Here is an 8,246-nt window from a genome sequence, read left to right as displayed (position 1 = left end):
ATGCAGCGGTAGCTATGGCATAAACAAAACCTTAATCCCAAAGCAAACAAGACAAATGAAACCAAACTATTGCCTCCAATAAGCGCGAATAACCCATATCGTAAAGCACATAAACAGCTAACTATAAAGGGAAACATTCAAACTACACATAAAGAAATCCTATAAGCAAGGAAACTAAAGGAGTATTTTTTCACCAACAGCTTAGGCTGAGGGTGAGGAAACAAGTGAGGGAACGGGGCTCTCGACTGGTCGGACCTTGGAGGAGGGGTATCTAATTGCAGGCATGTCCAGGAGGAAGCCAACCAAGGTAGCGGCTATGTAGGCGGATAGGCCGTGAAGCAGTTCCAGTGATGTCCAGATGGGTTCCCCTTCATCAAGGCACTCGACTCCCAGGAGGTGGGTGTCTCTGGCTTTTTTATGTGATGAGCATTCGAGAATGGCGTAGTTGAAGGATTGAGGTTCCTCCTCGCAGTAGGAGCACGTGTCGAGGGCGTCCGGATCTCTCCATGATCAGTAGCCAGCCAGGTAGCTCTTTCCTGACCTCATCTGGTGGATCCTGCCTGCTATGAATTTCTCCAAGCCCATGAAGGGGTGAGGTGACAGAGTGGGCGAGTAGATGTATGTGGCAGGGGGGAGGTATTGTTTGGTCTAAGCGTTTAGGAGGAACTGACGACAGGCTTTCTTAAGGACTGGAAAAGGAGGGTTGTCAGATGCCGTAGGGGACAAGAGCTCAGGGAGGAGGGCAGGTGACGCTGGCAGGACCCTAGTAAGATGACCGACAAGCTTACTCACACGGTGGGCTATTGCGTCAAGTGGGAGATACCTCCTTACCGGAGGAGACGGCTCGGGGGTTATTGTACGACAGGTCCTTTTTTTCTTTTTTTTTTTTTTTTATAATCATGTATTCATTGTTTAGGTACAAGAACTCACATGCAGCGTTAGCTATGGCGTAAACAAAACCTTAATCCCAAGCAAACAAAAACAAAAGAAACCAAACCAGTGCCTCCAAAAAGCGCGAACAATCCATATCGCAAAGCGCATAATAGCTTACTATAAAGGGAAACATTCAAACTAAACTTAAAAAGAAATCCTACAAACAAGGAAAACAAACAAGTGTGCTATCAACTATGGCTTAGGCCGAGGAGGACGATCCGAGGGAGGGAAAGGGCTACCCAACGTGGCTGACCCCAGCGGGGGGATCTCTGAATACAGGCATGTCCAGGGGGAAGCCGGTTGAAGTGGAGGAGATGTATGCGGCCAGTCCATGAAGCAGCACCGGTGACGACCAGATGGACTCCCCTTTTGTATGACAGGTCCTTTTTTTTTTTTTCTTTCTCTTTTTTTTTTTTTTATCATCATGTATTCATTGTTTAGGTACAAGAACTCGCATGCAGCGTTAGCTATGGCGTAAACAAAACCTTAATCCCAAACAAACAAAAACAAAAGAAACCAAACCAGTGCCTCCAAAAAGTGCGAACAACCCATATATCACAAAACACATAATAGCTTTATATAAAGGGAAACATTCAAACTAAACTTAAAGCGAAATCCTACAAACAAGGAAACCAAACAAGTGTGCCAATACTCCTGGCTTAGGCTGAGGAGGACAAGCCGAGAGAGGAAAGGGGCCGCCCGACGTGGCGGGCCCCAGCGTGGGGATCTTTGAATGCAGGCATGTCCGGGGGGAAGCCTGTTGAAATGGAGGAGATGTATGTGGCCAGTCCATGAAGCAGCACTGGTGACGTCCAAATGGGCTCTCCTTCATCCAGGCACTCGCCCCCCGGGAGGTGGGCGTCTCTAGCTCTGGTGCGTGAGGGGCTGCTGAGAATGGTGTGGTGGAAAGATTCAGGCCCTTCCTTGCAGTAGGGGCAGGTGTCCGGGGCGTCTGGGTCTCTCCAAAAGCAGTGGGCAGCCAGGTAACTCTTTTCAGACCTCATTTGATGGATGCGGCCTGCCATGAATTTCCCCAGCCCCATGAAGGGGTGTGGCAACAGCGTGGGCAAGTATGCGTATCATGGTGGTGGTGGGTACTGTTTTACCCCGACGTTTAGTAGGAACTGTGGGCAGCCCTTTTTGAGGGCCGAGAAGGGGGGAACTGCAGGAGCTTTGGGGGTAGGGGCGCTGGAAGGAGGTCGGGCAAGGCTGGTGGGACTTGAGAGAGATTTCCGACTAGCTTGACCACTCTGTAGGCTATTGCATCAAACGGGAGATGCCTCCTTCCTGGAGGTGATGGCTCAGGGGTTTTCCAATTTAGGGGCCTGTATCCCGGGGTAAGACCCACCGTCAAACCGCAGTTGTCCTCTGGGGAGCGGTAGCAGGAAGTTGTGGGGAAGGAGGAGTGCAGCCTTGCAGTGGCTGGATTCCTTTCTGGGGGGAGGTATACCATCCTAAGTACCACCAGGTGCTGACGGTGTTCGACAAGGCACTGGACCGGGAGAAGGGCCGACTCACTGTGGAGAATACCGGTAGGGGTTTCAGAGAAACAGTTGATGACCCACCGCTGGACCTGTCTCCCAAAGACGGAAAGCCCGTCGGTCATTGTGGCTGAGAGCGTAAACAAATCTGCACCAAAAAGGAGTATGGGTGCAAGGAGGGAGGATGCTAGTTTATGGCATAGGAAAGGGGCGAGTCCTTTGCTAGGACCAGAGAGCCTTCTAATCATTGAGAAAACCTCCTGGGCAAGTGCAAGATGCTTCGAGAAGTGGGTATTGGTAGCCCAACGGAGGCAGCAGGAGGCCGACTCAAACCAACATCCAAGCAATCGGACCACCTCGGAGGGGCGAAAGAGGAGGCCATCAATGATGATGGGGAGAGCGAATGTGAGGTCCCTTTGTCTTCGTGTCCTCCAATGCATAAGTTCAGTCTTGGGTACAGAGAAAGAAACACCAAGCCACCTGCCCCTTTGGGTCAACATCTTGACCAGGTGTTAGAGATGTTGGACATTTCTTCTGTAGGAGATGGAGGTAACAGTAACTGTGAAATCATCCACATAGGACAAGATAAAACTGCGCGGTACTGGAAAGTGGAGGGACGAGATGTAGATGACAAATAGAAGAGGTGAGATTGGTGACCCTTGTGGGGTGCCAACCTGAACTGGTTTGAAAATCCTGGGCGAGCCCTGGAAGACAAGACAGCATTGCCTGTCTGTTAAGAAGTACCTGACCCAGGAGCAGAGATATGGTGGTATGCCTTTCGAGCCTAGCATATGAAAGAGGTCATTTGGGGAGACATTGTCAAAGCCTCCCTTAATATCAAGGAACAAGGTGGATGCTACCAACTGGGGGCGTTGTAGTGTCTGGACTTCATGTGCCAGAGTTGCGCAGGCATCGAAGGTGCTGAGCCCGAGAAGGGAGCCGCATTGATATGAGTGGAGCAGGCCAAGAGATCTAACCAGTGGTGAGAGGCGATTCGCTATTATCCTTTCCAGGATCTTAGAAACTGTCTCCAGGAGGACAATTATTCGGAAAGAGGTAGGAGTGTCGTAGGAGGGTTTGCCTGGTTTGTCCAGGACTACCCCATTCGCCATCTTGAGCGACACCGGGTGGAAACCAAACGAAACCAGTGGGGATAGGAGTTCAACCAATAGAGAGGAGCGGGATTTGTTGATCCTTTTCGAAACAGAGTATAGAAACAGGTCAGGGCCAGGAGCCGAGGAGGATGAGGACTTTCCGAGTGCTGCGGCTATTTCTTCCGCCAGTAGGGGGGGCGCGTCTTTGAAGGCCCTAAGAATTGGTGGGCAGAAGGCGGGGGGTTTAGGGGGAAAGAAGTGGGAAAGCAGAGCATCGTTCAGCTCCATGGAGGTGGTTGCTTGTGGGAGGGACGGGAATCCGTCTGGGGGTTTGCCAAAGGCGAACCTCTTGGCTGTCTAAACATTTTGAGGGGTAGCACTCAGAAGGAACCGAGACCAGTACTCCTTCTTAGCCTTCTTAATAGCCTTGAAGTAGGCATTCTTGGCCAAGCACATTGACGCCTGAGTGTTATCTGAAGGAGATGTGTGGGCCTCTCGGGCCTGGGAGTGGTAGATCTTCCTCAAGTCAGACAAAGTGTCGGACCACCAAGGTTTTAATCTTATAGAGGGTTTTTTCATCGGTGTGTGTCTGGCAAGGACCAAACATATCCTGCTAAGGTTTATGTCGAGCTATGTATTGAGTGCTTGCTGTATTGGAAGGGGCGGAGGCGGCGGAATGGTGAGGAAGTCGAGGTCTTCTAAGACCTTGGTCCAGTCGGTAGCTTTCCAGTGTGGTATAAGCTGGAGGGGGGAGAGAAGTGGGGACGTCAACGTTATTGCAATTGGGACACGATCTGACCCGGTGAACGGTAGAGAAGAATCTGATGTTTCCACGAAGGGCGCGAGGTGTTGGTTGATGAAGGCCAGGTCAAGCACAGAAGATGCATGATCTTAGTCTAGCAAAAAATGAGGAAACACTCCGGGAGCATTCAGGAGGGAGAAACAGCGTTCCTGGGACAGTTTTGCATAAGGAGTGGAGGTACAGATTTCCTTTTTCCGTAGGGGACGGTCAGGATCCCACTGGGAGTGGTGAATATTGAAATCTCCCACCACAAGGTTTGAGAAGTCGAGAGCAGGGAAAGGCTCTTCAGGGGAAACAGAGCGGTAGAGTGACAATCTCGTCCAAAGGGAATAAAGGTTGACCAGACGAAACCTGTCGTGGGAGTAGTGAAACAACCCAGACGAGGTATAGACATCCACTGCCATCAAGGCAGGGTTGTCGAAAAATACAGGAACAAGAGAAACAACATCAAAGAAGAAGTGCAGTGTAAATACTGCCACCTGTGGCTTCACCCCGAGTGCCGCCGGGGGGGGAAATGACTTAAAGCCAGCAAAATGTGGGAGTTTTCCATGAAAACAAGGAGGATCTTGAAGGGCAATAAGCGCTGGGGGGGAGGGTAAAGCAACCAAAGCATTAAAGAGTGAGAGAAACACATTCCAGCTACCCATGCAGTTGTGTTGAATGAGAGAAAAGGAGCTAGTGCTCCGCAGAGAAAAAGTAAAAACTGGGAAAGGAGGGGGAGTAGAGTGGGCGTCGCACATTAACGGGACGAACCCACTGGCGGTTTGGGGACTGGGGTGGGAGTGATGTCCTTCTGGATACAGCAGGGGTCAGTTCCTTGGGGGCGCGATGGGGTACTGGGGACTGGGAAGACACTTCCAGGTCGTCTGAAGGGGGTCGAAAAAGGGAGGCTGAGGGGGGCTCTGGTGGTGAGACCATCTCCCAAGTCCACGGGAGGAGCACGACCCTGGGGCCGAAGAGGTTTGGAGGAAGGACCCTCTCCTCCGTCATCCTGCGTATCCATTCCTTCCTCCCCGGGGGGAGGGGACTTTGCGGGAGGCGAGGGAGGAGGCGAGGGAGCTGGGCGCATGATTGATTGAAGGCAGGGTGGGCTGAGGAGCAGTTGGTACAGAAGGGGACAGAAGTGGGGCAGCATTATGCCACAGGTTTGAGGTTGCCACCTTTGGGGCATGTCGGGTTCTGACAGTGGTGGGATGTCTTTGTATGGCTGAGGGCACATATCGGGCAGACCGGGTGGTCGGTTTTGCACCTGGGTGCATGGGGGCCGTAGCTCCAGCAGTTCTTGCATTGGGTGAATTTGTTCACGGAGAAGGCTCGTTCAATCCGGCAACAGGAGGCGTATTGGACGGTCCTGCCCACCATCTTGTCCACGTCCGTGGGCGCGACCATGACGATGTATGAAGTGTTTGCTTTGGAGAGGCGAATCTCCTTGTCCTGAACAAGGAACCGTGCTGAGAGTATTCGTACTTCCTTGGCATTTAGGATAGTTTCCCTTAAGATGCCCAGCAGGGCCTCCTGATCGTCAGGAAGGAAGGAGACAGGTAGGGAGTGGACTGCCAGTTGCACCTTGTTGTGCACAGGGCGGAAGCAGAGGTAGGGGTTTTCGCCCACGGGGTAGGCTTTATTGAGATGGGAGGAGAGGGCTTCGTAGTAGGGAGCATATGCGGTTGCCGGTATGTTAGGATCAAGGGCAAAGATGGTCACTGTGCCGCGGTCATTGACTTTGGCTGTAAAAGCTTTTTGGAGGGGGCGATTGGCCTCTTTAAGGACCGTTGCCGCAGTGTCAGGGAAGGAAGCCGCAATTTCTCGGCTCAGGGTGTAGGGAGCAGCGAGAGAACGAGGAGCAAAGAGCCTTCTCTCAGCAGCGGGCAGTGGCCGAGGTGCGGGAGGACTAGCCGACCTTGGAACTGTTTTCGCAACTTGTGCTGCTGAGGGGACAGAGCCACCTTGTTTCTTTTTGGACCTTGAGGGCCCTGAGGATGCGGCCTCAGAATAGGATGTTCTGGTTTTACCAGGGGAGGGGTCATCTGAGTTGGGGATGCCTGGGAGGAACTCAGGCGGGTCGGGATATTGTACGATTGGTCCTTTTTTCTTTTTTCTTTTTTTTTTTATAATCATGTATTCATTGTTTAGGTACGAGAACTCGGATGCAGCAGTAGCTATGACGTAAACAAAACCTTAATCCCAAACAAACAAAACAAAAGAAACCAAACCAATGCCTCCAAAAAAATGCGAACAACCCATATCACAAAGTGCATAATAGCTTACTATAAAGGGAAACATTCAAACTAAACTTAAAGCGAAATACTACAAACAAGAAAACTAAGCAAATGTGCCACCCATCCCAACCTAGGCCGAAGAGGGAGGGCTGAGGGAGGTAGTAGTACTCCTGACCGTGCGGGCCCCAGAGGAGGGATCTCTGAATGCGGTCATGTTCGGGGGGAATCCAGTTGAGGTAGCGGTGATGTACGTGGAAAGGCCGTGAAGGAGTGCCGGAGAAGACCAGATGGGCTCCCCCTTGTCCAGGCACTCAACCCCCGGGAGGTGGGCGTTTCTGGCTCTGGTGCGGGAGGGGCAGCTGAGAATGGCGTGGTGGAAGGACTCGGGCTCCTCCTCGCAGTAGGGGCAGGTATCAGGGGCATCTGGGTCCCTCCAGGATCGCTGGCTAGCCAGGTAGCTCTTTCCTGACCTCATTTGGTGGATGCGCCCTGCCACGAATTTCCCCAGCCCCATGAAGGGGTGGGGCGACAGTGTGGGCGTGTAAACGTAACGGGGTAGTGGTGGGTACTGTTTGGACTAGACATTTAGGAGGAACTGCTGACAATGTCTCTTAAGGGCTGGAAAGGGGGGGTCTTCAGGTGCCCGTGGTGGCAAGGGTGAAGGGAGGAGGGCAGGTGATGCTGGTGGGACTCGGGAGAGATGCCCAACAAGTTTGACCACTCTGTGGGCTATTGCATCAAGCGGGAGATGCCTCCTTACCGGAGGGGATGGGTCGGGGGTTTTCCAGTTCAGAGGTCTGTAACCCGGCGTAAGTCCCACCATTAAGGTGCTGTGGTCCTCCGGGGAGCAATAAGAGGATGTCGTAGGGAAGGAAGAGTGTAGCCGTACGGTAGCTGGGTTTCTTTCAGGGGGGAGGCATACCATCCTCAGCGCTACCAGTCGTTGGCGGTGTTTGATGAGTCACTAGACCGGTGGAAGGGCCAATTCGCATGGGAGGATCCCGGTGGAGGTCTCCGAGAAACAGTTGGTGACCCACCGTTGGACTTGTCTCCAAAAGACGGCAAGACGGTCTGTCATAGTAGATGAGGGTGAGAACAAGTCTGCACCAAAGAGGAGTATGGGTGCGAGGAGGAATGACGCTAGCTTGTGGAAGAGGAAAGGGGCGAGCCCCTTACCGGGACCCGACAGCCTCTTGAGCATGGAGAATGCACCCTGTGCAAGTGCAAGGCGCTTCGAAAAGTGGGTGTTGGTAGCCCATCGGAGAGAGCAAGAGGCCGGTTCAAACCAATGGCCGTGCCATCTGACCACCCCAGAGGGGCGGAAAAGGAGTCCATCAATGACTATGGGGAGATCAGATGTGAAGTCCCTTTGCCTGGGTGTCCTCCAGTGCATAAGTTCAGTTTTTGGTACCAAGAAGGAAACACCCAGCCGCCTGCCCCTTTGAGTCAACATCTTGACCAGGTGCTGGAGGCGTTGGACATTCCTTCTGTTGGAGTTGGAGGCAACAGTAACTGCGAAATCGTCCACATAGGACAAGATAAGGCTGAGCGGTACTGGAAAGTGGAGGGACGAGATGTAGATTACAAATAGAAGAGGCGAGATTGGTGAACCTTGCGGGGTTCCAACCTGAACTGATTTAAAGACTCTGGGCGAACCCTGGAAGACGAGACGGCATTGCCTGTCTGTCAAGAAGTCATATCTTTCCGCACCGCTCAC

This window comes from Tuber melanosporum (assembly GCF_000151645.1).
Source record: "Tuber melanosporum whole genome shotgun sequence assembly, scaffold_299, strain Mel28".
Taxonomy (NCBI): domain Eukaryota; kingdom Fungi; phylum Ascomycota; class Pezizomycetes; order Pezizales; family Tuberaceae; genus Tuber; species Tuber melanosporum.
Note: the sequence above shows the minus strand (reverse complement) of the source record.